The sequence below is a fragment of the Zootoca vivipara genome, chromosome 8 (genome assembly GCF_965207765.1).
Source record: "Zootoca vivipara chromosome 8, rZooViv2.hap1.1, whole genome shotgun sequence".
NCBI classification, from domain to species: Eukaryota; Metazoa; Chordata; class Lepidosauria; order Squamata; family Lacertidae; genus Zootoca; species Zootoca vivipara.
Genome location: NC_142591.1, coordinates 18,537,446 through 18,552,089, shown reverse-complemented (window position 1 = coordinate 18,552,089; position 14,644 = coordinate 18,537,446). Strand labels below are relative to the sequence as shown.

Genomic DNA, 14,644 nt, shown 5'->3' with positions numbered 1-14,644 from the left:
GGCATATATTTTGGCTCTAAAGCAAAGCAAATACCACCAAAGCCTAGTATATTCCCTGTTTCTTCATATATTTTGCTTCTACTTCTCCATTTTCCAGTCTTCCTCAATAACTTAAACCATTCACCCACATTTCCCTTATTCTGGTGTTCATTTGGAACAGCAGCACAACTCTGTTGTTTTACTTCTTCTTTTTGTTGCCTTGATACATGCTTATTGCCTTCATGGCATACAGAGTATCCTTTTTTAGGCATCCAAGGAGGAGATATGCCATAAAATTGCCCTTATTTCAACAGGAGTAAAATACAACGTACAAGGCAATTTTTTTCCTTTCTCCCTATACAGCGGTTATTGTGATGTATATTTTAAAAGACTATTAAATATATATGAGAACAAGCGGGCATGCTGACATCTAATACAAACACTATTTGTTTTCCTCTTAAGGTTTGTAAATCTCACCAATAGCCCTGACTGCTTTCTCCTGTTTATATGGTTCCTGTGCAACTTCATCTCGGGTCTTGGTCAAAAGCAGTGACTAATTTTAAAAGTAAGAAGTGCCAAGGTTTAAATCTGCCTGGAAGTCATCCATGCATCCTTCCTATTCACCTACAATATGTGCTTATACAGTAGTCAAATCTTAAATTAAAAATTTCTCATATCTTGGCAGGGAAGAACCTCAAATAGGTGCTAGGGTAGCCAAATGCTACAGGGCAGAGGTCCTGCACCTTTGACACTACATTGCTACATGATACAACACAACCAGATGTCTTCACTTGCCCCAGCTGCAACAAAACATGTCTCTCCCATATCAGTCTCTACAGCTACAACAGGCACTGTAACCTTCCAAAAATTTGTCTTCATCCCCCAAAGACACACTCCTCCCTTGTCTCCTGAAACAGGTGGATGCCAACATTAATATTAAATGTGCAGAAGTTCAGCCCTCTTTTGCACCTAGCTAGCATTTCAGAAAGACCTGTGCCTCAGACCTTGATTATCTCCTGTTAGTTGGAGAAGACAGACTGGGCATGATAAGCTAATGGGCTGATGCACTATGGCAGGTTAATAAGAGCTCTTTGGATTGCATTGTTTGTTCAACAGGTTCAAAACATTCACAGGCAAATGTGTTTTCCCCAACAGTCACTTTATCTTTTTTTTAGGGTGTGTGTGAGAGGGGGGGGGTGTTTTAGAAGTATATAGCAAGAATCGCCAAAAAGTCAATATCATGTAGTGTCACGACTCATGGGCTAACTGCCTAGTGAAATCAGAGATGCGGAGAGCTTCTTCCAGGTCTTTTGTTTAAATCAACAGAATACACAGAGAGACCATGAATTATGCTTCTCAGTCTCTAGACGATGCTACACCCCCCTTGCAGTACTTTCTAAATTCCAAACCCCTCCTTTCTGCCTACGATGGCCGGCAAATGAATCTTTCTGTCTCTCCTTGGCTTTCTGCTCTAAGATACAGAGGGAGTGCCTGGTTCTCAGGGAAGGAGGAGGTCCTACCAGGCATTCAGGTGACGTAGTGTCTACTGTCTGATGTACTGTTTATCCCATCTCTGAGTCCTGTCTCTGTTCAGGACTAGAGCATCTACTAGCTTGTGATTGTTCCTCATCCTCCATTATTTCCCAGCTCTTTGCTTCTTCTTCTGGGGTGTGTCCTGTTCACCACCACCACCACAAACCTGAGTCCATACTATCGTCGTCTTCCTCATGCCCAGAAGCCTCTTGGGGCTGAGGTCTCCCACACTCCTCATCTGCCCAGTCCCTGACATGTAGTGGTTCAAATGACCCCATGCCTATGAACCAGTCACTATTTCCCAGCCTATTCTACCTGACCAGGGTGGAGGACTATGCCTTGAGCTCCTCAGAAGAAGGTATGGTGGCCTGGTGGAAAAGAGGACAGGGTTCCTGTATCTTTAATAGATACATACTTCATGAAAGGGACCCAGGTGGCGCTGTGGGCTAAACCACTGAGCCTAGGGCTTGCTGATCAGAAGGTCGGCGGTTCGAATCCCTGTGACGGGGTGAGCTCCCGTTGCTTGGTCCCAGCTCCTGCCAACCTAGCAGTTCGAAAGCACATCAAAATGCAAGTAGATAAATAGGTACCGCTATAGCGGGAAGGTAAACGGTGTTTCCATGTGCTGCTCTGGTTTGCCAGAAGCAGCTTTGTCATGCTGGCCACATGGCCTGGAAGCTATACGCCGGCTCCCTCGGCCAATAATGCGAGATGAGCGCCGCAACCCCAGAGTCGGTCACGACTGGACCTAATGGTCAGGGGTCCCTTTACCTTTACCTTTACTTCATGAAAGTCCTTCTTCTACACAAAGGTGTAGGATCATTAGCTTCTTTTGCATCTGGCAAAACAGTGACCATCGGAAACAGTGGTTACTCCGTCCATGACATGTCAGCCTTCATCACCTCCAACTGTCATCTAATGTAATGGCAGCCCTGCTTTTGAGGTAGCCATGGATACATTTCCAGATCTGATTAGGATTATCTTGCATTCTGACACAGTTTCCACTAGCTTCTAAAGAGCCCTGCGTTACAACTGGCAACTAATAAGATCCCCCCCGACCCCCATCTGAAAACACAATGAATGCCAGACCCCCCCTTTTAACCGCTTCAGGTTTTAGCAGAAATGCAATTATTTGTTTTTATTCCATGCCTCCCTAACTGCACATTCTTAAATGGGAAACCAATACGTACTCTGCCTTACATATCAGCTGCAGAGGTTTAAACAGAGTTGCAGGGAGAATAAAGGGAATCTGGCCCCTAACTTTCTGCACTGGTCCCCTAGGTTACTATGTTTAGAAGCTATGGAGACATGATTTGGCAAAAAAATGGTGTTGGAGGCTTGCAGATTTTATAGGGGGCTCCCCAACATTTCCCTGCATGAATCAAGAATTAGGCAAAATATTCACATGTCATTCTCCACCCAGTGAATGATATTGGAGCTATAGACCCTATTAGTATGTACTTTGCTACTACATTGCCCTATGCAATTTTTGGTTCCCGAAAGGATTTCCTGCATTTGTCCAAAGTTCCATCACTACATCAGTCACGACCCCCTGCTCTTTTCTCCCAGAGAAGCTCTGCTCAGATTGTGTGCATAATATTACAGGCAAAGTCAGGCAATTAGGCATGAATTATGCTTCTTTTGTATAATATCCATAGCTTTTACTGGTCTACCAGGACCAATAAAGCAACAAACGTCTAGGATGTTGTAAAGCAGTAGCTTTCAGACTATGTTCTGGGGAACCCTCAGGTTCATTGCAGGTATATAATGACTTTTTTGTGTGTGCTAAGATGATCATCAAGGGTGGGCAAGCTTCTCTGAGAGCAGCTTGCCTGCCATTATTTTATATTACTTTGTTTTATAAAAAAATATTTGCCCTCATGATAGCTGTTCAAGTGGCATGTGCAGCTCCAGGGAAACTTTAGATGTGTTGTAAGGTGAAGCCACACAATGATGGTACAACAGGCTGTGCTGAGTGGAATGAGTGTTCACCAAGAATGTTCCAGAATCCTTTGCAATGTGCATGTAGTCGCTCGGGTATGAGAAGGCTCTTAAGCAGGTAAATTGATGAGAGAAGGGCTCCTTGGAGGTAGGCAGGATGCAAACCCTGCCAAAATGTATTGTTTTCCTTCACTATGCGAACAATCTGTATAATACTCTGCATTATCCTGTTATCACATACTGTCACTCAGACATTTACACACAAGCTTTGAAATGGACTCTGCACCCACATCCCTGAAATCTCAGGGTCTCTTTGGGAACACACAGTAGTCTAAAAACCTGTTGAAGTGGTAATGTACCTTCAGTATCACTGTATGTTTAGAAAGAAATGCCAATAGTTTGTGGGTACAAGGAGAAAACTATAATATAGAATCGAAAACTCTCAGGATGCCAAGAGCCAAGTTTGGGGAAAGCACGCTCTGGTGAAAGAACCCCAGCACAGATTTAAAATAATAAAATATGCAGCAAAGTAAAGCATGAAAATATAGGCTGTTAGATCTTTAAAATATGCCCTTGTGAGTTCCAAAACTTCCCTCTTCGCCCAGCATAGGAAAAGATTGCACATTTGGTCGGCTAAAAATTGGTTTACTTACAAATTCTTCAAAGATCAGGTTCACGTTGCTTTTCCATACATCAGTAAGAAAAGTTGCACAAACAGTAAAACATGGCTTAGTTCAAAAGTAGTGACAGTTTCTTAATTATTGGTATGGGAACAAAATAATGGCTTGATAGAGCCATGAGGCTAAGCTCTTGAAATTTCTTCACAACCTGAGTTCATCAGGTAAACTGCAATACTGCAATAGGCTCGATAAACATCTTCCCAAGGTGACGTGGAGTCACCTAGGCTAAGCCTAGCAGGACAGCTTACTTTATGGTCTTAACCCCTTCAAGTGTTAATTAGACTTAAGCATGATACTTATAGGAGACTGCTTGTCCTACAAAATTTTGTTGCAGTTGAGGACTACACTTTGTTTCTTCTTGATACACAGGATTCTGCTGCTGAGATAGGACAGGAGAAGAATAAAAAAGATAGGATATGCTTGCCTATTTCTGGCCTGCATATATAATTTATGCAGATAATCATATAGTAAAGGTAAAGGGACCCCTGAGCATTAGGTCCAGTCATGACCGACTCTGGGGTTGTGCCGCTCATCTCGCATTATTGACCGAGGGAACCGGCGTACAGCTTCCAGGTCATGTGGCCAGCATGACAAAGCCACTTCTGGCGAACCAGAGCAGCACATGGAAATGCCATTTACCTTCCCGCTGTAGTGGTACCTATTTATCTACTTGCACTTTGATGTACTTTTGAACTGCTAGGTTGGCAGGAGCTGGGACTGAGCAACGGGAGCTCACCCCGTCACAGGGATTCAAACCGCCGACCTTCTGATCAGCAAGCCCTAGGCTCAGTGGTTTAACCCACAGCGCCTCCCGCATCCCATATAGTAATTGTGCCCAAATATGATTTGTTTACTACCTGCTTGAAGTGGGACGTCATCGTCCTCGGTTGGCTTTAAAAAGTTCTTACTACTTTTACAATAGGCATAACAAAAGTCAGGTCATATTTGGGATTTGAGTTGTCTGAGTGTCACTTTTTACTAAAAGATCATAAAATTGTAGTGGTTGTGACTTGTACAGCATTCTTAATTAGGGGTGGAAGGATCTGACAGTTTAAACTCTCTCAGTTTCTCATTTTTCTGATCTTAAATTCAGTTATCCACATTTCTGTAGCAGTTTGCCATTTAAGTGCAGATTTCTCCTAATAAACACATTTTTGTGTAGGTTTTTTTTGTGTGTGTGCTAATGCACATGTTTTTTTTCAAGCTGGCTTCCCTAATGCAATGCCTTTTATATGCCAATTTTACTAATGTATGTATTTTATGCACATTGCCCCCTAACGCATGTATCTTTGATAGATTTGACTTTAAATGTGGACAAAATTGAATTTGCCCCCTACCTCTACTCTTAATGGGCCACTTAGGATTAACTTACCGTAGTAGGAAGTTGTGGTAAGCAGACCAGGGTCATGCACAACCCACTGCCTACAAAAGCCTGTCTCAGCTCTGTCAGATGCCCCATGCAAAATTTGTGAACTGACCATACAAAACATATGTATATGCGCTGGCTGGGACTAGCTACTACACAAATGAAACCCTCATGTGCAGATGTTGAACAGGACAAGTGAGTCACGGTTAGAGCCATAAAGCCACAAATAGTGTCAAGACCACCCCGATCACTTGCCCCTGAGAGCATCTTTGGGAAGGATTTCCCCTCAGAAGCACATGTCCATGTTGTCAAGTCTAATGCCTTTTTTTTTTAAAGGTGGTGGTGGTAGGAACTAGGGTAAGTGAGGAGCCTCAACATTACTTTTATGAAATGTGGAGGTCTCTCAACACATCGGTTGCATAGGGCAATTCCGAGTTCCCAGTTGGCACTGAATCACAATGCAAGGTGGCCAGGGTAATAAAAATCTTGTGTCTGGCTGATTTACAGGCTGCAGACATGACTTCCTCTTGTTTCCAGGAAGTGGGCTGAACATACAAATTGGGACCGGGTGAGTGAGGCTTGAAGCACAGAGGCTCTTTCTTCTATCCGGGGAGTCCTTGTCAGAGTTCTCCTCTCTGTGCCCTCCTCCTCCTCTATTCACTTGCAAATCACTGTGTTTGGCACATCCAAATTTCACCCTCCCTCTCCAAACACTCGCATCTCGCCTCCACACCTTCCTGACTCGTTCCCAAAGCCTCCTCACATTGAGCACTGGCTGCAGCCTCATCAGCAGCAATCTGCTCTCCATGTGTGAGGGACGTTTCTTATTAATCAGGGGGTGCTGAACGGAAACCAATCAGATAGAGGGTACCTTTGGCTTCGGTTTCCAAGCTGCTTAAGTTAAAAGTGATGCAGAGGGAGAGAAAGCCCTGAGTACAGAGAGATATCACTGGAGCTAACTGCTAACACACAGCAGAGACGAAGAAGGCACCAGAGAGGCTGCGGACCAGCACAGCACTAAGCAAAGCTGCCGTCACTTTCACTGGAGAGAGAAAGGTGAGCTGTTTTGCTTCTATGATCTCTGGATTCACAAACATGCTTTCACTGCAAGGGAGATTAGAGGCTATGCTTATAAATATAATGCTTGATTTCACCTTCCTCTTTTTTGGGGGGTGAGGGGTGGGGGTGAGGAGAGAAATAAAGATATATGAGCGAGAGCTGCGAAGTCGATGGCAAACAGATATGTTGCTGAAAGTTGAAGTCAAAGGTGTGTTTCTATTCTCCTCCCCTCATTTGCTTCGGGTTCATTTTAATAGTAAGTTTGCAAACAGGAAGGCTGCTGTATTCAGAGTAGTTCTGCACAGCAGGGTATTCCCCCCCCCCGCCCCCACTTTCGATTAATTCGCACACTTTATTTCTTGCATTCAGTATTTCTACATCAGGAACATTTGCTCTCCTCTTCAGAGAAGGAGCTTTAAATCCCCATTCAGTGAAGCCTGTGTTGTTGTTTTATCCCCCTCTCCATTTTTAAAAGATCTATGCAGAACTCAGGAAAAAAATGGATAGACAGGGAGTGGGTTGAAATCATTAATTTGTACAGCAGATGAATGCATTTCAAAGGGCAAAAAAGGAAAAATCAGTATTTCACGCAATGTTGGAAGCAAAGAGGTGAAACTGACACACAGCTGATTTGCCTGCCAGGATTCTCATCTTGGTCACATAACAGAAAAGGCAAAATGCCTTTTATCAGCTTGAGTTGCATTGTTGATCAGGGTTGAAGCTTTCAAGCATCACAGAGCTCTTCTGCAGGCTTCCTGAGCACAGATATGGATATGTGCATTAAAGGTAAAACCACAAAAGCTGGGGTGGGTGGAATACCCAGCCACAGTTCCCCAGCAAACTCCAACCTCATCCTATTTCTGAATGGCAAAACAACTGAAAAGAATGAAGGATGCATGGGGACAATCTTAGTCATCTGAAAAGGCAATTAGTTGACCATTCTCCCACCACCGCTTTCCTTTTTCCTTTTCAATTACACATGCAAGAAACTACATGATGGCATCTCTCCAATTTCACAGAACATTCAGGTCTTGGGCAAAGAATGATGGATGTGAACTGTAAAGGAAATCAATATCCTCTGCAATTGTATGGGCAGTCTGTGTACTGTAGTCATTCATCCCCTGGCAGGCAGTTTTAAATAATAGCTCAGGATAGAATTGAACAAGGGACTCGGTTGGGATAATTTTCATTTGTGCCAGCAAAGTTTGGACAACAAGGGAAGGACCAGACTGCTGATGAAGTTGAGGAATGGGCTAAGATCACATCCCAAAGCTTTTTTTTGCGCAGGATACAGTAATTTCAGGTCTTCATAACAGAACTTGGAAGGGGGAGGAGCAGCATAATTTATCCTGAAAGTTTGCATACCTTTCTTCATTTGGGCACAAGATTCTAATAATATTTGCTAATTATTGTTGACTGGCAAGGACAACAGATTTTGTGAGATGTGTTTGTGGAAGCAGGGTTATGGGTTTGTTTTGTTGCTGCTCTTGTTTTTATTATGCATTTTGTGTTCTTGTTTTGTATTTTGGTGCTGTGAACCACCCTAAGATCTCCAGATGAGGGGTGGTATACAAGTCCAATAAATAAATTTTGTAAATTTAAAAAAGACTAAGCTAGTAAGATTATTAAGTATGCATGTAAATACAAATCTAACAAATCACTTCCCAAGTCCACATCTTCCACAGCTATGGCAAGATCTGCAAGTGTAGATCAGATGTACATCCTGAATATGGATGGTCTATATACTCACTGCATTACTTTCAATTGGGTTCACATATTAAGGTATATACTGATTCACAGATGATGATGGCCATTCCATTGAATGTAATAGGCAACTTCCTCATTATGATTTCTAGTGGTGATTCCTAAAGCAGATCACTTTCTCAGGATGTGGATGATATCCTACAGAAAGTTTTCTTTTCGTAGGTTGGGGGTTGGGAGGATACCCCCCCCAAATGAGGAATTTTGTAATGATTCTGAGAAATACCCCTGTAGAGGTATGCACTGGGTTCGTATTGGAATTGACAACCAACCAATGTAGATTCAAGGATGAGATTGGTTACTGCAAAGTTTTGTTAGCAATAATGTGAAACTAAATGCATGCCATTTAGTCAGATGGCCATAATAAGAGCAGCAAAATAATCAAGGCTAGAAGAAGCAGTCTTAATTTTAAAGAAGGCAGAATACATTAGCCCAATGTGGCAGCAGTATACAGAAAACCAGATGTTGATGTTTTTCCCCTTCTCCCCTAGATTTGTGTGCAGCAAGGTAGTAAATCTGAATTTAGCCAAAGTGACAAAAGTGAGTCTGTAGAATTGTTTTATGTTGGCAAGAAAATATGGTAGCCTGCACAAATTTACGGAGGAGATAAAAGCCAAATAAATCCTCCATAGTTCTCATTTTAAGGCTTTTCAAGGCAGAAAGTATGTATGTTTCTTGCCAGCTTCACTGACCAATAAAATGCCAATGATTTCAGGATAACAGCTGGGTTACAGGGATTTGGATGCCCTCATCAGACTAAGTTTCCAAAAGCAATGTAACATACTTAATTGGTTACTCAGGGAGGCGAGGAGGCAGAAATGCAGGAGTAAATTAGATCAGCTTGTGGGTGAGAGAGAAAGAAATTTAACTCTGGCAAAGGAATGAAGAGGACACATCATTCATCCACCTAGTAGCTTGTCACTGACAGCTATTCAGTTGTATCACCAGGGGTGGCCAACTCCCAAGAGACTGCGATCTACTCACAGAGTTAAAAACTGGGGTACAGGGCAAAGATTCTGAGTTTTTTTTAGGAAGGAAAGCCCTGTTTTGGAGGGGATGCAGGTCAAAGTTGTTTAGCTTTTTTAGGGAGGAGGAAAGCCCCATTTTTTTGAGGTGCAGGACAAAGACGTTGAGCTTTTTTTAGGGGAGCTGAAGTTGTTGAGCTCCTTCATGGGGAGCTGGAGATCTACCGGTGATCTACCACAGACGTCCAGTGATCTACCAGTGGATCACGATCTACCTGTTGGACATGCCTGATGTATACCTATACCCTGTAAGAATGTCTATGGATGAATGGATCTGTCAATTTCAGATTCTTTCAGTTTCTCATTTTGCTGGTATTGAGTTCAGCTCCCTACATTTTTGTGTCAGTTAAAAAAATAAAGCTCTCGTGAAAAATCATCAGCATGTTTTTTGTGCACTTCTCCCAACAGACACATTTTTGCAAGCAATTTTGCCTAATGTGCATCTTTGAATGTTAGTTCTACTAATATGTGCATTTATGTGCACTCTTCTCCCCAATATACACACATTTTTCAACACTTCTTTAGATTGGAGATCTGCATCACAAAATCTGGAGTGAATATTGAAGGTCCGCTGCATTCTGGATCACACACTGTTTTGAGAGGTGCAAATTCACATTGATGCTGAACCAAGCTGAACCCAATACAGAATACTGACTATTCTATATTTAACAAATCCATGGCAGATGCCTGCACAAAATTCTCCAAAAGAGATCCCACCAGATCTCATTTTAGCATATTCTAAGTCATATTTGAAAGTACCCCGTTTGCTACCTAATATCATTATCATTTAAAAAATTGTACTTTATGCCAGACAGTGAAACTGGGCTGCATCCCTTGAAACAGACCAGATTGTTACCTTGGCTGGCCCATGCAGTTCATATAAAGATAGCGATATTAGCATGTGTGACCACAAAGCTAAGAACTCAGGACAGAATTGATGCCAAGTATAATAAAATGAGATTCACCAACATTAATCAGAGCAATTAAGATCCGCTAGTCATGCCTCTTGATTCTCAGATTCTGCCAGATAAGAAGATTAATTAATTCATGAAGATTAGATGCTTCTATATTGCAAATTTACCACCATTTTAGTGCTGAGCTAGATCTGCCATAGAATTGCCTGTCATTCTTCTCACTCTTTTTCTGGATTTTTCAGAAAGCTTGATGGTGGAGACTGCTTCTTAGTGTTCTGTGTCCTCCCACTTTTGAACTGACTTAAATGAAAATAATTGAGTAATATATAACCATTTAAATCGTTTTGCCTGCTTTGGGGGTTGTTTCCAGTGCTAGTCATACACAGAACAGACCCACTGAAATTAATGAGCAGGATTAACATAGGTCCAATAACTCCAATAAGTAAAACTTAGTTGGGGACAATCCATTGTCATTAAGCCTTCAAACAACCTCTTTCAGGTTGCTCAGGACTATTCTCACATCATAGGCAGATAACATGAAGGCAGGGGTAGACAACACTATACCATCAATATGTTGTTGGACTACATATTCCATCATTCCTGACCACCAGCTGTGCTGGCTGGAAATGGTTGGAGTTGTATTGCAGTAGTATCTTGAAGGCATCAGATTAGCTACACCTGTCCTAAGACAATCTAAGGAAATCAGGGCTGAAAGGAAAATTAACCCTGGGATTTCCTGGGTCATATCTCATATTGCTATTGTTAGTTACCACACTTCAATAAACCAATAACTTCTTTTGTAGAGGGTGTAGGAAAGGAGTAACTAATGTAAATCGTATTGCCTTTTAAACTTTTCTACGAGTATCCTGGTATGGCATGGCCTATAACACATTTGGCTACTGACATACTCAAACATAGGCTATTTGCTTTCGTTGGTACTTAGCCTATTATTTCATGTTATTATTTCTTTCTGATGATTCCCGCAACCCCCATAACTGGTCTTGTGCACTGGCAACATCTCAGTGGAAGGGAAAACATGGTTAGAGACAGACACAAAAGGCGGGATATCGGAATTATCCCAGAGCATGCAGGGGTGGTAGAAACTGGAGCTAATAGAAAATCAAGCTCTAATAAGCATAGAGGGGGATGCATTGCTACCATCCTGACATTTATCAAAATGTGCACAGAGGAAGAAACACAGAAATGAGAACTGCAGAGATGAACTATTGAAATCCACATGTGGGGTTTTTCTACCCATTCAAGAGCTTCTTCTGAAGTTATGTGACTTACGCAGGTGCTTGGTGTAAATGCTGCCTAGAGATACACAAATATTTGATCATGAATAATGATATGTGGAGCTCGCAAGTCATTTTTAGGAGACTAATGCTCAGATTCTTGCAAAGGGGGAATAGAAAAGGAAGCAAGGGGAAATGACTCATAAATTTGAACAGACGGAACTCGGGAATAATCAGTGGTTTAACAACATGTCAGCTTATGCTTCCACTTTTTAAACAAATACCAATTTGAGAGCAAAATTGTGCTGTCTCGTTGGATCTTTAAGATCTTCCCCTCTCCATGAAGTGGACAATTCTAGGTAGCTTTTTACAGGGTCCACCCGAACAGAAAGTGCTAGAGGCACAGGGCACATCTATACTATATATTAAAGTGCTTTAATAGACATTCTTTCACCAAGGGGAATGTTGGGAATGGTGAGTGGAGCCAAGGATCTTCAACAGAAATCTCAACACCCCTATCAAACCACTTGCCAGTTAATTATCCTCAAGCAAATGTAGGTAGGTTCTTAAGGTGACTTTTCTAATATCCTACCCATGTGGAGGAAGTGCTGCAGAGATGCAAAAGCAAGCCTGGAGGGTAATACTCAACACATGTCAACATCAATTCTATATCAATTCTGCTTCTCCCCAGAAAACCTGAAGTTACTCCAACTGACAACACCAAAGACATGTTGAAGGCACATACATAAGTCTCTAATGGGACTTCCCCCTCTCTCTCCCCCACCACGTGCCTCTCACCTGTTCTGGAGGTGTGACCAGACCTCCTGAGCAGATTTTGGGAGTGTGTGAGGAGGCAAGGGAGGAAGTTCTATTCTCTGAGCAGACCTCGCTCTACACAACTTAGTTGAATTCTGTCCTTAAGGTTTTTTCTTCTTGAAAGCTCTCTGTGTGAGAGAGTGTGTGATTGTGCAATCAGTCTTCTTCTTCTCTGTCACACACACACACACACACACACACAGAGAGAGAGAGAGAGAGAGAGAGAGAGAGAGAGAGAGAGAGAGAGAGAGAGAGAGAGAGAAGAAAGCAGGTGTTACTTGCTGCATGGCAAAATAGTTGTCAGGATGCTGTCAGCGGTCCCCGGTTGGTTGCCTAGGAAAACATCAAGGGAAAGTTTCTTACAGCCTTTTTTTATTTCATACTTTACAGAGAGAGGTTATAGATGGCGTTGTCCCGAGTGAATCTCCACCCCCTTTTCTGCCACTTTCTCATTCATCATCATCCTCTACGGGTGCCGCTAAGTGCCCTCTGCCTTTCAGCTCTTTGCTCTCCTATTTTTAAGGCTTGCCAGGTTCTGGGAGATGGTGGGTCTGGGATGCTTTCTAGTGACAACATGTCAGCCAGCTACTGCTCCGGCTCTGCTTGCTCCACCTCTCCCATTATTTCTCAACTTTCCCTCCTATCTTCCTCTGAGCTGTGACCTCCCACTGTTGTAAGTCTATACTGTCTTCCACTTCCTCCTCCCTGGAAGAGTCAGGATGGGAAGGCCGTCTCTACCATTCCTCCTCCTCTGCCCAGCCCCTGACAATAGTTGATCCGCCAAAGAGCCTACACTGATATGCCACTGACTAAGCCACACCAATGTGACAGCTTGGTATAGGGCTGCATCACTATCACACAGCCTCCACTGCTATATTTCATTCATCTGTCAGGAATGGCCTCATAAATGGATTGATTTAAGGACCTCTGAAGAGCAAAACAATGTTAGTTCAAAACAAAACTTTGACAAGATTACTGTTGAGCAGTAGTAAAAACAAAACAAAAAAAACTTCAGAGCCATTTTCATCTAAATTTCTGATGTTCTGTCCTGGAGATTTAATAGTTGTGCAAGTCATTCTGTTCAGTGAAAAGCCTGGATCACAAATACATACTTTTAAAAATGTGTGTTCAGTGCCAAGATTTTAACAACTAACTGATCACCTAGTCCTTTAAACAACAAGAACTTTTAAATATGCTTAAATTTGCTTTGGTCATTCATTCCAGCTACCACTAGACTTGTCAGAACCATTGGAAGGAATTCAGTAAAGGTCCTGGTATCATCTTCAGGGAGATAAGCAATTCAGCAGAGTTGCCAAGGGTACGGAAGTTCTTGCCTGCTAGATAGTGTATTCTGTCAGTCTACCTTTTGGGTGAGAACTTCCGAGAAGTTCACAAGCAGCACACAACAACAACCCTTTTTATCCACCAGTATGCTGCCTGTAAATGTGAAAGTTCTGTTTAGCTATTAGTTTTTGCTGTGCCAGAAATTACTCCTTTTTTCTTTCTTTTTTGTTAATCAAACTCCATTAATTAATTGGGGGGGGGAGAGAATTGCATTCAAAAATTATAGAAGAGTAGACAAATTCTTTGATGAAATTCTCATGGGATGTGTGAAAGGGTTTGCCATCCCTACCTTACTTTTGTGCTGGAAGATTGGCACTTGTGAGTGTCCTTTCTTTCATTCCACAAATCATCTCATCAGTGGTCTGAACAGTGCAGACTTCCTGGGTACCTTCCATTGCCTACAGACAGCCACCCAATCTTAAACAACTCCTCACCCATAATAATACAACCACCAGACTTAACATGGACACTGGTACCAGAGCCTGCAATAAACCCAGATGCCAACTTTGCTGCCACATACACCCGGACAACACCATCACTGGCCCCAACAACATCAAACATACCATCTCAGGACTATTTAATTGCTCATCTTCTAACATTGTGTATGCCATCAAATGCCAACAGTGCCCTTCAGCTCTATATATTGGACAAACAGGCCAAACCCTACGCCAAAGGATAAGTGGACATAAATCTGACATCAGGAACCATAAGACTGAAAAACCAGTAGGAGAACACTTCAATCTCCCAAGACATTCTATACAAGATCTCAAAGCAGCTGTTTTATTACAGAGAAATTTCAGGAACAGACTGGAAAGAGAAGTTGCTGAATTGGAAATCATTACCAAGCTTAAAACCATGGAAGCACCTGGGATGAATAGAGACATCGGATTCTTATCTCATTATGCATGATCAAGCTTTCTTTAGCACCTCAGCCCTTGCTTCCCCCCCCCCCCCCAGGACTAATTGCAGCCATCAGCAGCCATTAACAGCC

The 14,644-nt window shown here is 42.4% G+C and overlaps 1 protein-coding gene across 1 annotated transcript in view; it reads left to right on the top strand.

Moving 5' to 3' along the window:
* The first annotated feature begins 6,430 nt into the window (after positions 1-6,430).
* CDH9 (cadherin 9) overlaps positions 6,431-14,644 on the top strand; it is a 139,329-nt gene continuing 131,115 nt past the window's right edge. Inside the window, exon 1 of the mRNA XM_035125105.3 lies at positions 6,431-6,555. The gene's annotated coding sequence lies outside the window, so the exon portion shown is untranslated. The remainder of the gene's footprint in view (positions 6,556-14,644) is intronic.